The sequence below is a fragment of the Oxyura jamaicensis genome, chromosome 3 (genome assembly GCF_011077185.1).
Source record: "Oxyura jamaicensis isolate SHBP4307 breed ruddy duck chromosome 3, BPBGC_Ojam_1.0, whole genome shotgun sequence".
In the NCBI taxonomy this organism is placed as follows: Eukaryota; Metazoa; Chordata; class Aves; order Anseriformes; family Anatidae; genus Oxyura; species Oxyura jamaicensis.
Window position 1 is genome coordinate 31,573,308 of NC_048895.1, and position 13,476 is coordinate 31,586,783.

At 43.8% G+C, this 13,476-nt stretch overlaps 1 long non-coding RNA gene across 1 annotated transcript; it reads right to left on the bottom strand.

The window, feature by feature from the left end:
- Positions 1–12,946: 12,946 nt before the first annotated feature.
- On the bottom strand, positions 12,947–13,472 carry LOC118164555. The gene is made up of 2 exons (XR_004749543.1): positions 13,331–13,472; positions 12,947–13,069 (listed from the first exon to the last, which is right to left on the bottom strand). It is a non-coding gene; the product is annotated as an uncharacterized LOC118164555 (long non-coding RNA).
- Positions 13,473–13,476: the final 4 nt, after the last annotated feature.

Consider the following 13,476-nt stretch of genomic DNA (forward strand, 5'->3'; position numbering starts at 1 on the left):
TTCCTCCCAGTGGCACACTTGGTCTTAGCCTTTAAAAGACCTAAAGGTCTTTAGCCTTTGCCTAAATGCTGATTTTCACCAGGAGGAGGAGAACTGAAAGGGAGTTAGTGCCTGCAAACCTCTGTGGGTAGGTGATGTTCAAGAAATAGATGGAATCACTGAGAAAATTCTTGCTACTGAGGCAGTCCGTATTGGTTATGAAATGGCAACTCTACAGAAGTCCTGTTCCCAGTGGTCAGGATTTCTCCTGGCACGTCTTGAGTTGTATCAGAGGGCAAAAGCTCTTTTTCATATGTTTTGGGGGCATATCAAGCACTTATTCTTAAATTACTTTTCTGCCTCCTGGTATATGTAAATGGGTTTATGCACATCATTTAGCTTTTCTGGGCTTTGATTTCTTCTGTCTAAAAAAAGGACAGTAGTTGAGGAACACATCTAATATATTCTGAGATTGCTGCATGGCAAGCATTACAGAGGAGGCTGGAATATTGATGTTATAAAGAGAAATAGCAAGATCGGTTGGAAAGGGAATAAAGCTTCAAATCTCTCACACTTTTTTTTTTTTTTTCTCCTGTCTTTATGATTCAATATTAAGGATACACAATTTATATTCCCAGTGGTGACTGGCTTGGATCCAATGACCTTTACAGAAAATCCATTGCTAACATGGAAAATGTACTAAAACAATGTAAGCGTGCTTACTGTAGGCACGTATGTTGCTTAACACAATAGGGTCCTGAGACTAACTGAAGTCTCTGGATTCTTCTGCAAGAAATGATCCCACATGGGAGCTATTGTGATGCTCCTTCTGCTGGCTCTCAATCTGCCTCCACATTTTCCTTAGAAGACCTCGCTTGGGCATTGATGCACAAAGAGGAAAACAAACGAGGCATGATAATGTGAAGGGTCGGCACAGCCCAGAGGGGGGAGACTTCATCTCCACTTCAAATGGACTGGAACCCAAAGCTTCAAGTCAAAGTCCTCTACCCTCAGATATGATGATTGCAGATAGAAGGGAGGAGGAGTAAAATCAAGCACAAAATTTTATATTCTATATCTTTAATTGTAAATCTGCTTAAAAGCTACTTGAAATTCTTTAACTGAAATATAATATATTTTCATGAAAATGAAATACTATCAGGCTGTGTTTTTTCTTCTAGAAAAAGATCTAGAACTTCATAAGCTGAATTTCAGTGTTTTTAATACTTAACAGCTTACTTACTTCCCTCATAAAATCTGAACTCTTTCTGACTTTTCCTTAATTATGGGTTTGGGAAATTTTTCTGCTTCCTGGAATAGTGAAGAGGGAAAATCCTATCAACTTTCAAAAAAATAAAAAAATAAATTAAAAAAAATCTCAGATGAGAGGCTCACAAGATGACCAGACTATATGACGCAAAAATTACAAAACAACACCAAGATGGAACGCGATTTTGAACTGAATTTAAACAAACAAAAATGCTGACAAGCTTGTGGCAGTAGAGTCTGCTAACAATTTACTCTGGAATTCTCTATGAAAATTTCAATTATTGTGCAACATATGAAATCTAGCTCCAATCGTGCTTTTTTTCCAAATGGACAAAACGAGAAAAAAGCAGCTTCCTTAGATGATACTATGGCACCTTTGTCCCCGATTTAGCTGAATACTTAAACGCATGCTTAATAAATGTGCTGAGGGAGTCTGATGATCTGAGCTTTGCTTTGTTACCAACTTTGACTCTAGCACGGGCTGACTGGAGTTACCGGAGTTCACTCCTGGTGTTGCACAGCAGCAGGACAATCAGTTTTCTGTCTCCAAAATAACTTGCCTTGTTGCTTCAGGTAGGATCCATTTGACAGCAAGGGGAGAACAGGCCTTGGAACAAAGGTAGGCTGTGGTTATGATTGGTCATAGGAAGCCCAAATAGTAAAGCCAAGTTTTCCGTTTCATAAAATGGGGCCTGAAGCAGCAGGACATGAGGAGAACAGGAAGGAGCTGAAAAGCAGCTCACGGGGATGCAGGAGGGCCCGGGACACACCAGAGCCCACATATAGAGCTGGGTAAACCTGTCTCCTTCCTGCGGCTTCTCATTTTCCCTGGGTCCTCCTGACAAAGGAGCTGCCCTGAACGTGCAGATTGCTATTCTGGGTGTTGCTGAAAGGAAGTACAACTCACAGAAACCCCAGTTCCTGGCAAGAACAACTTTGCCCTAATTCTGGCAACTCTTTCTGGCCTGTCATCTTTACCCCAGTGCCTAGACAAAGACTCTTAGTGAAATCTCTTTCTGGATGATGGTCCTATTTGTTGTGCTTTGGCTCCTGTTTCCCTGTAGGCGCTGACTTACACTAGGGAACCTCATTAAAAATCCTTTCCATGTGGAAGGTTTCTTCTAAACTTGATCTACAGAGGAATTGGGCACTGGTACCCAGCCCTGTGTCTGCCAGGCTGGTCTGTGGCTGTGGTGACCGACAAATGTAGCCCACGGAGACTTTTGCAAGTGCTTTTCAAGGGTCTGGAGAACAAAGATAGCTGTGAGGCTGCCAACCAAGATCTAACCCAACTGTCCTTGCTGGCCTGGACTCTGCTTTTTCTCAGTAAAGGTTCAGGGTTATTGGAGCAACAGAGCTCTTTATTTATTTATGTATGACTATTATTAAAGTTGTTTTACTTTCTGGCTAGCCAGTATTGAAGCTTTCATGGATTGCCTCTTTGTTGATGATATAGTCAAATATCTTTGAGTTCTGATTATTTTTGTAGAGGATGCACATAAAATCCACTTTCTCCTGCTGTGTGAGCCCCACTGTGCTCATGGAAAGTGACTTTCTCACGGTTCCTGCCTGCTTTCTTGTGGAAATGTCATTTCCCTCTCAGTATTCCTGGGCAAGTGCCTCTTTGTATCTGATGTGGCCTTGCTGCCTTCTTTCTGCTCCTGTGTGGTACTTTTTGCTGCTTATCTCCTACACGCACGCAGTTCCAAGCAGTAATTCTCAAACCCTCCAGAAACCCCCAGAGCCACCACAGCACAGCCCGGCTCCCACTCCAGCCCTGCACATGGCCTGTGTTTTGGGTGGCAGCTTCTACAGTTTTGGTTATCTATCTCATAAAGTAGGCTCAGTGCTTTTCTTATGCTGATTCTGAATGGGAGGCGGTTATTGCACCCTCCAGCTTCACAGACATAGCCAGTGACCGCTTCACTGAAGGGCCTGTGGAAGACCAGCAGATAGGGAGGGCCAAACCAGAATTCATGGTATGCTGGATATGTGCTAGCATCACTATAGTCTTGTTTTAAAGTTTTTATGTATTCTATTTTTAATCATCACCCCTGCTTACATTCACACGTATGTATTCTCCACATAACCTGCCCTCATATTTACATAAACCATCTGCAATTTCTTGCCATTTATGTGAATTTGGTAGATGATCTGAGGTCTCCCAATAAGCTAGCAGGTAATGTAGGCTGAGAAAGATCTGGTCTAAATTCCACTGCAGCCTATAGCAATCTGACCGTGGGTTTCAACAGGAACAGGGCTCACCCCTTCAAAGAGAAAGGCAGTAAATAGACAGTAAAACACATCTAAAGGAAGATGTTGGTCACCGCAAAAACATCATGTGATATTTTTAGTTTGGAAAGGAGCAAAGGAGCAACCTTGTACTGTTTTAATTGCTAGGGCAGTTTGTTGCATTATTAGACAATCACTTTTATGGTAAAATCATTTAATGAAAATGGTGCATCTTGCTAATTTGGACAGATTTGGAGACATTGCGATATATTCTTAGTATAAATTTAGCCTAGCTGTGCACAGGAGCTATACTCTTATGGCAGATGAAAATCTGTCCTTTTATGTCTTTCAGGAAAAAATTCAACAACTGTAATTTAAAAAGTCACATCTTTTGCATCATGGGAGCCCCAGGCTTGCTACTACTGTTAAACCAGTATAAAAGTTTCCTAATTGCTACTCTGATAAAAGACATTTGGCTTAATACTGCACTAGAGAATGCAATTTTCGCCACAGTGTGGTGAAGTTATTCACTATGGTATTTTACTGTAACAGCATGACAGGGCTTAAATTCCAAACAGCTTCAGAGAATTTAAGGACAGTTTTTCCCCGTTCTTACAGTTATGCCTTCTATGACACTATTATGTGGTCTAAAATCTGGTAACAGATGTATGCAGTGTTAGCATCAGGCCTGGTAGATGTGAGAACCATCACACTTCGCGGAGCTGTGATCTCTCCTGTATCTGCTTCACACCTTGCTGCTATCGTAAAGAAGAAGAGAACAGCCGCTTGCAGAGCTGAGCTCTCTGTGTCCTGGCCAAATCCTTTATAGATGGGCCAATTTCCTTCCCAAATGTTTGATCATGGTGGTGTTGCTGATGTTCCAAAGAGAGCCTGGCAAACAACTTCTTTTTACTGGCAGAAAGGACTGGTCTTTGGAAATTTAACTCTGAGTTCACTTATTCCTAGGAAAATGAGAGGAATATTTTAAGGAGTAAAAAGATTGAGACCTTTAATCTTGGTCACTCATCCCTCCTTTTCCCTTCTGAAATCCAGAAAGGTTATTTAGAAAGCAAAGGACTTCAGTGAAATGGGAAATAAGCTGTAGTTAGGAAATATTTTCTAACCAGATAACGACAATCCTGAAGGCGCTTCTGTGCTCTGAAGTATTGGCTACAGTTAAATGAGAAGTTTTTTTTTCCTGATAATGAATATGCTATTTCTTGTTTTACATCTTTAAATAAATCGTCGTGGACAATATTAACTACATGATATTTCAGAAGTTCATGCTGTTTTTGCTGACTGTCCTGGAGCCTGTTTTGTCTTTCATTAAATTTGCCTCGGACTAAATGTTTCTGATTAGTTTAAATTGGAAATTAATTGTTGTAGTCAACTTTACCCAAGCATGCAAATGTTTCTGGGAAGCTGACCGTAAACTAGGCCATAAGAGACAAGAGTCCTACAGATTATGTCCCAAGGCCAGCTGCTAGGATATTAGAATATGTTATGTTTTGCTGATAGATAACACAATCTCTTTCCTGGATGTGCAAAAGATACCTGGGGGAAAAAAAGTCACTGTCTAGGCAGCTCTAGGGAGACAGGGCCAGAAGCTAGGAGAAGCTCTGGATGGCAGTCTAAAATTGTAATTATGAATATTTCTGCTTGCCTGGAGCCTTGACTCCATGGCTCCCCAGGCACCAGGAGCTCTTTTCTGCACGTGCATTTCTGCCCAGATATTTCTTGGTCTCGGCAGGGTGAACCAGCCCGGCCTGGCCCCGTGGCCCTGCTCGCAGCGTGCTGCCAGCGCTGCGCTCTGCTCCTGGCGATTCAGTGGCTGCTGCTCTGGGAAACGCAGCCGGAGGGAAAAGTGGCAGTGTCCCCTTTATGAGGCTGCTTGATGGCCGGGGAGCTTGCCCCAGTTTCTCATCCATTCTGATTTATAAAGGGAAGGATCTGGGTTCCTGCTTCCAGTCCAGAGGATGCTTTGGCAGGAGTGCTTAGGCAGGGAACAGAAGCCCTTCTCCTGCGTATCTCTGCCACAAGGGCAGACGGTGTGGCTCGGTGTTGCTCTTTCCCTAGCCCAGTGAATGTTGTTCTGTGTAAGGTACAGTGGCTTAATTAGGAAGGAAGTGCAGAAACCTCCCCTCTGCCTTTGGAGAGCCTCCAGCCAGGGCACTGGGGCACGTCCCTTAGGGGTGGGAGACAGAGGACAGAGACCTTCAACCTTGCCATTCACATTGTGCTGTACAGTGCTTCAACTGCTTGTTTGTGTCATGGATCAGGGAAGGTATCATTGGTTATATATTGCCAGAAAAGATGAAGGAAAGGGAGTAGGCAGGCATCTCTGGGAGATACTTTGCACCCCGAGTGAAATGGCCCATTGAAAATGCCCACCTGCCCTCTGCGGGTCCTACTTGAGTAGGGCCACCCTCACTGGTGGTTGTGTTGCTGGCGACTTTAATTTTCCCTGGCAGGCAACAAGGCTGTTTTTTTTTTTTTTTTTTTTTTTTTTTTTTTTTTTTTTTTTTTTCCCACACAGAAAGTAGGAGGAAAGCAGGAGAAGCTCTGCCCAGTGGAGGTGCTGGCAGTGTCTTTGCTTCTGACCTGGGGCTTCTTGCAGCCATTTGTCCCAGTCCGAGGGACATCCCATCCGAGGGCTTCCCCTTGCCAAGCCCTCCTTGAGCTGGGAGTGCTGCTCGCTGCTCCACGCTGCCGCTTGGCCCCATGCGGCGGGTACACCACACAACCGTAACCTCTTCCTCTGGCAAACAGTGTTAAAAATATTGCAAAGAGCCAACTGTGGTCTTTTTTTCTTTCCTCTGAAGACTTTCTCCAAATACCTCTAATTAAGTTGCACAGAAACAATAAATCACAGTGCATGTCTGCAGCTTGAGATCTCTCTGTTGACGTGCTGGATTTAGGAAGCTTTGAGCACCCCGGCACTGCTGGGACATGGAGTAGGCTAAGAATCAGAGTGGGAGAGTTGGAGACATTGCTTTCCCAGCTGTTTCTTGCTTCTTTTCCACTGGAGACTGCAGGCTGGTAAAGCTGGAGGTGGAATGGAATGCGTGCGTGCATCTCAGCTGCTTCTGGGCAAGCAGCGGTGGCTCAGCCAGCCTTCACCAGCGGATTGTCAAGGGTTTCTCAGCCATGCTGCAGCTGTGTCAATCGAGCAGCTTCTTGCCACTGCAAGGGACGTGTTCTCTCTTCCCTCTCACCCTACAGCTCTGCCCCTGCCCCTTCCTTGCACAGGCAGCAGCACCTGGCTGATCAGGTGGTTCAGTTCACTTAAGAAAAATATATATATATATTTTTGACAGGCTGAATTTATTCTTTTCCCCTGTTTTAGTGAGCTGAGCTGGCTCCGGGAAGTTTGCTTGCAAGCAGGGGAGCCGGTGCAGAGAGGCGGGAGGAGTGGCGAGCAGGGAGGATTGCCCCTTTAGTCAACAGTAGCTGTTAGACCAAGCTCAGCTGCGGCGGCAACCACAGCCTAATTAAACAGCCCGGTCTGCGGCGTGCTCAGCGTCTTCCACTCCTCTGAATGCCACACAGCGTAGACGGAGCTGCACATGTACAATGCCAGGAAGAAATCTGCTATGCACAAATTAAAACTAATGTAATGAATACCTTTTATATTCTCCTTGCTGTTTTACCTATTTTTTTTTTCTCATATTTTTCTTAGCCATGGAGAAGACAAGAAAATATCATTAAAAAAGAAAGTTCCTAACAGACAAAACTGTTATGTGTAGTGACTAATGCAGCTGAATTCTTTGGGTATTTCTTTGTTTGGTTAGGAAAACAAGTCTTTCAAAGATTTAAAAAAAAAAAAAAAAAGTTGGCAGATGTTTCCAGTTCAGAAGGCTATTTTTGCCAGTAAATAAATAAAGTCATGTAGGTAATTTTGAGCCACTTGAGATGCCGCAGGCCAAGGAGATGGAAAGCCATCCCTTGAACTGCAAGATGCTCGTGGAAATAACTCCCTGTCTCGCGAGGAGAAGCGGGGGATCTGCTTGCAGGGGCTTAGGAGGGTCTTGGCAGGGGCTGGCCATGCCTTGGTGCACACCCGGGGCTGTAAAATGTCTGGCCAGATAGTCAGCAAACTCCCTGTGAAGACTTCAAGGTTAGTGGTGAGCTGCTGGGCTCGGGAGCAGCACTGGCACCCAGGGGGCGAGGAAGGCAGGGGTGGGACGTGGGCAGCGCTCAGTGCGTGAAGGTGGACGAAAGCCTGTGGAGAAGGGAAGGCCCTGGGATCATCTGAGGGGATTTTGCAATTGCGCCATTTCACGAAGAGGCACCAGGGCCTCAAATAAAGCAACAGCTTTCGCCATGGATGGCTATAATAGCACTGCGCTGGTAATAAATTATGGCAGCGAGCTCGTTAGCAGAGTCCAGGCCTTAAACGCTCGCTTCCCTCCCGTAGCTGGAGCTCCAGACCATCAAAGTGCTGGAGGCTACAGGCTGCCGGCGGCGGGAGAGCTCGGCGAGGGGAAGGGGCAGGCTTTCCATCTCTGCCTCACAGCGCTATTAGCAGAAGGGCTTAGGAGCACTCAGCACAGCTCTGCTGCAAAGATAAGTACTGACAGCATATGTAGAAAGCTTTTTTTCCCTCCCTCTTTTTTTTCTCTTCTTGCTTTTAATGTATTAATTTGACCTCTAGTGAGGGTGTGGACTGACTAGCTGCTTGTAGAAAAAACCTGCCCGAGCCTATTCTGTAGGCAGAAAACAGCTTATCTTCAGCCTTCCGTGAAGAGACTTAGATGAAACACAAGATGGGAGCTTGTTTCACTCAATACTAATCACAGTAATGTAATATGTGTTTGCTTTTCTCAATTACAGGCCTGAAATGGGAGGCTCTAGAGAAAATATTTTTTTCCTTCTCCCTGACAATCTTATCATTTTAATGCTGCCTGCTATTTATATAGGATGAGAGAAGCAGGAGCGATAGCGTGAAGCGCTGCGGCCCAGCTGAGGAAACTCAGCAGCAGGCTGCAGTCGCCGGCTGCTGCATGCGGGTGAGGAGGAGGAGGAGGAGGAGGAAGCAGAAGGTCCTAGCTACGTCTGCTGGCTCGGCGCAAGCCAGGGCCTCCTTTGCTGGTGGTGTGCCTACACATGTGTGCTTGGTGGTTACATCTGACGGTGGTTTCTGACCAGCACTGAAGTTTTGATAGCTTCTAGTGCACTTCTGATCTGGGGCAGAGTCAGAAGAGCTGTCAACGAGGGGAAAACCCGGAGCCAGGCGGGATGCCCAGCACCCGTGCAGTACGGCCGCAGCCTTGAGTGCCTTCGCTAGGTCAGGCCGTGGTTTCTCTCAGACGGGTGCCAGGGGCTTCTGCAGCCTCCTTCACACGTTGCCTTTCCAGCATGAAGCACAGTGAGAGAGTTGTTCTCCGTGGGGCTTGGGGGGGAAGGAGGAGAAGGAAAGTTTGCCCAGCACCCACTGGGCAGTAGGGGAGAGCACGGGGTGCCTGTGGCATGGGAGGTGTTGGAGAACAGACGGGTGGTGTGGGGAGGTGGAGGCCTGGTCCCTGTGTGTGCCCTGGGGGAACCCTGCGATGGAGGGATCTCAGGAGGCCATGGAATGGCAGCAATTTGCACAAAACTACATTTCAGCAGATACATCAAGTGTGTTGTTTTCGAGTGGGTAAACCAAATCCCTGAGCTTTGGCTACGTTTGGAGCGACACGTCTGACCAGCTGGGTGTTTAACTGCTGTCCTTTTCTCATGTAGGAGCTAGTCTAAACTCCAGTAAAGTCAGCGCAACATTATTGACTTAATGGATTGTGCCTTCTAGGGCCAAGTTATTTCCTCTACAAATACCTTAGAATTTGGGCAATGGGTGGGAAGGCAATTGGCCAGCCCTGCTTCCTTTCCTTGCAATTAACTTTGGTCAGTGGAAGTTTTGTTCTTTCCAGAAATCACATTTTTTAAAACTAAAACTTTTTTCTTTTTTGGAGGGGTGAGAGAGGAGAGCAAAACAATGCTTACTTTTTCAGAAAGCTTTTAATAATTACATTGAAAACAATACAAATCAGTTTTTCTTGGTTTTACATTCCTGATTTATCTTAGAAGCTAAAAAGGGCAGGAATAACAGGAGTAATTCTAAATTTCTTTTTCAAGAAGAGCCATTTGAAACTAAGCATCCTCAAAGTCCCAAAGAAAAAAAATATCACTTTGTATAGTGTCACCAACTTCTTCCCTCTGACCTTAAGCACCTTTAACTTGGATAGAGTTCATAGGAATTTAATGCAGTCATCTTGGAAGAGAAAAAGGCCAGTTATCCACTTAGTATGAAATCTGTGAAAAAAGTTTTCTATTTATTAGCATCAGTCTCTCAAATTCAGCATGTCACTGTCAACAGGACAACTCAGAACTGGACGATTACTGAGGAAATATGATTAATGTGCAGAATTTTTGTGAGGTGGGCTGATGTATCAGCAAACACATACAAAGATGCTAAAGAAGGCTTCTGGTATTAAGACCCGGGTATCAAAGTCTTATTCACTCCTAGAATCGCTGGCCTGTCTTGTATATTAAAGCTTCCGGTTCTCTCTTTAAACCAATATTTATACAGAATGAAAATATTCACACTATAAAAATTTAATATATAAACCCCACTGTCCTTCTAATTATTCAGCCAGCTGTTTTGACATGTGCACTGACAAAGCTGGTATGAAGAAACAGTGGGCTGAGTGTCTTTTAGAGTGAAGGGTGTTTTTATCTGTTAGCAACTGTTTAGTAGGCAGTGAACCCTTAATAATAAATATTTTCTTATCCTGATTTTGTTTTATTTTTTCCTGTTTCCTTATTTCTACAGCTTGGCCATCAGCTTCATGCCAGTCTTGGTCAGTCTCATCTGAGGGATCAGAGGCAATGAACTGGGGGGCAGTGAGAAATGCCCAGTTTCTGTATGTGTGTTTTTGGTTGCCCTTTTTTTTTTTTTTTTTTTTTAAATGCATGGTTTTTGTTTACACTATATTTTACATCTATAAAGAGCCTTTCATTGCAGAGAATCCCCAGCATCTTTAGCGGATTTACTGAGAAGCAGCAGAGCAGTTTTTAACATGCTGCAAAAATGCAGCCACCTCTGAGGAGTAAGGTGTTATTTTTGCAGTTTGGGACAAGGTGTAAGACAAAAATATCTGCCTGAACTCAGAACGTGGAGCACAGGGAGGTGAAATACTAGGATGTTGTTAGGTTTCTGGAGTAAAATGAGGATGTAGAAGGGCTGTGTGTGTCTGGGTACTAGTTTAGGGCTTACCTAAGAGGTGGCATCTCCCTTGGCCCCTTTTCTCTTTATTATAAAATCGGGCATAAGTCTGGGAATCAGTATGTGGTCTGTTGGGTGAGAAAGTAATGGTGTCCTTGATGGCTCTCTCAAAAATACTATCTGGAAGGAAAAATATTGATCCTTTTGGTGTGGTGTTTCAGAAGGGTTGAGCATACACCTGGGAGCACGTACCCAGCAAAGCACAATGAAATGTCAGTGAATAAGAAGGCTCTGCTCGTGCTGAGGTAATGAAGGACCCCACAGCTGTGTTCCTCCAAGGTTTCTCATAGTAATTTTCCATGAAGCTATGGAAAAATATTTATCCTTCCTTCTATAAACATGTCTGTAGGAGATTTAGGGCAAGGCGTGCATACACACAGAAAAAAAGCCCCCTTACATAGCCATAATTAACAAAATGTCTATGTTTTAATACTCCAGGATGTTACACAAAAAAGAAAAAAAAAGTGTTTTCCTTGTTAGCCCACCCCATTTTTGTGTGTAATCAGACATAATATATATGCAATATACCTTCTTACCATCTCTGTGGAAATCCACATGCTGGGAAGACCATTTTGTGGGTTAGTACAGATTAAAGAAACTTACTTCATGACCTTCAGTAAGTTTGGGGGTGCAGAACATGAAATTAAATATTTATGAGGGTGACCCACCTTTCTTTCTGTTCCCTCCTTGCTAACCTACAGCTGGATTTTTTCATCTCTCAGGATCAGTCTTTGCTCACTTCCCTCCTCTAGGAAACCAGCAATATTTCCTTGCACCAATGCCCTTTTTAATAGTGAGGCTGGTGCTTCTGTCAGCAACCATGTCTCCCCAGCATCCTACCAACATGCCCAGTAAGGTGCAAAGGGTGTGCTGAGCACAATCGTACCCTCAGATGGAAAGTTGTGTTTATATGGTTGTGGTTATGGTTGTACTGTAACCAGCTGTGCATTCCTGGGCATACACAGAGATGCGTCTAGATTTTCTGAGTCCACCAGTTGGCTCAACATCATTTCAATAAAAAATCTTTGTTCAGGTCACAGGATGCAAGATAAGAAGGGGGTCCTTTAGCCAGGCACTGTTTCGTCTGCTGATTCACAGAGGTAGGAGCTAAAAGGATGCACACAGATGCAGGTAACTTTTCCATAGAATCTGACCAGTCTTCCTGAGGCTAAGTGGGCGGGGAATGGCCATCACTGAAGCAAATCTTTCTTCAAGCCAAATCACGTAGGAAATAAGGTTGTTTTGCTTGGCAACAGGCAGCTTTTCCTAAAAAATTTAAAAACAATAAACGTACTGCCATGTGGAACCTGTCAAACCTATGAGATGTTTTGTGAAGAATCTTGCTGCTTTGAAGTTTGCTGCTGGTCTGAAGTTGAGTTTTAAATTAGTTCTTTTGTGACTTCCTCATTCACCTTCATTTTCCTAAAGCTTTAATTTCTAAGATTTTGTCTATTAGATGTATAAGATATTGTCAAGGTGTTCCAGTTGCAAACGTGTGTGGCATCGTGAATTAGGAAAGGAATGTTATTTCAATCAATAGATGAATTGAAACCATAACTGGATTTCTGGGGCAGAAAAAAAGAGTAACTCAGCTATTCTGTGCTCATATTGTAGGCCATGGTATAATAGTGAGAAATATAAAAGGTCATATAATGGGATTTTAAATGACATTTCTTAAGTTTCCTCAATTAAATTTTAAATACTTTTTCCTGTGGGACTTTCCCTAGCATTAATTGAATTTTAAGAAGAAATTGTGGTTTTATCAAAACAGACTTTTGGAAAGCTGTTCTGACCATATTTAATACTCATCAGCTGGTGTTTTTCACTTTCATGCTTTTGAAAAATGCTGGGTTTTGGCTTTTTTTTTTTTTTCTTTTTGACTGAAACATCAGATTTAAATAGTGAAAACTAGCATTCATTAAAGAGCCTCTGGCAAGGACCAGACCAGTAGGAATGCTAGCATGGATATCCTGATGGATTCCTGCTTGGAACATTTGTCACTTGTGTCATAAGCAGGGGTATGATGGGCCGTAGCCACGTCCTGCTGTGAGCTGCTCCCTTACGTGGGCTGGAGGAACTTGGCTGTTTCTATGAGAGAAGGGTGATGCTTTTGGTGATTATAAAGACATCAGCCATGGTAAGGAAGCTCAGGTGATGGAGTGCTGTGCCAATCCAAGCTGTTATTCTACTGATACTTTTTTACCCCTCTGGTCAAGAACTTGTTGATCTCTTCTGGTCTGCGTACTCTTCTTTCAGCTTCCAGAGGCTGTCTTTTGCTGACGAGTTACAGATCTATATGATCTCTGTGAGAATTCACATTCCCTGCTGGTTAGAAAACAAAAAGCTGTAAAACATATTTAACTTTCATGTTGATGTACTGTGCTGATCCTCTTACATCTATCAACGTCAAGCCTCTCCAGATCTCCAGACTTGGCCAATAATGGTCCCATTAGGTCTGGATACACAAGGGAACTCGCTTTTTACAGCGTTCCTAAAGGTAAGACTGCTTTAGCAGCATGTTACTCAAATTAATTTAATGTGGAAGTCATTAGAGAACAAGCCAGAAGGGTCTTGGTTACTACTTACCATGTTTTTGCCACTTTCAGTTGTTCCTGGCAGTTATTTTGTACGCACGTGTTCCTTTGGATGGCTAATCCGGGTATCAGACTGGGTGGAAGATGGATGGCCGCAGGCTTTTACTAGAAATGCATCCTTTGGCCGAAGGCCACCAT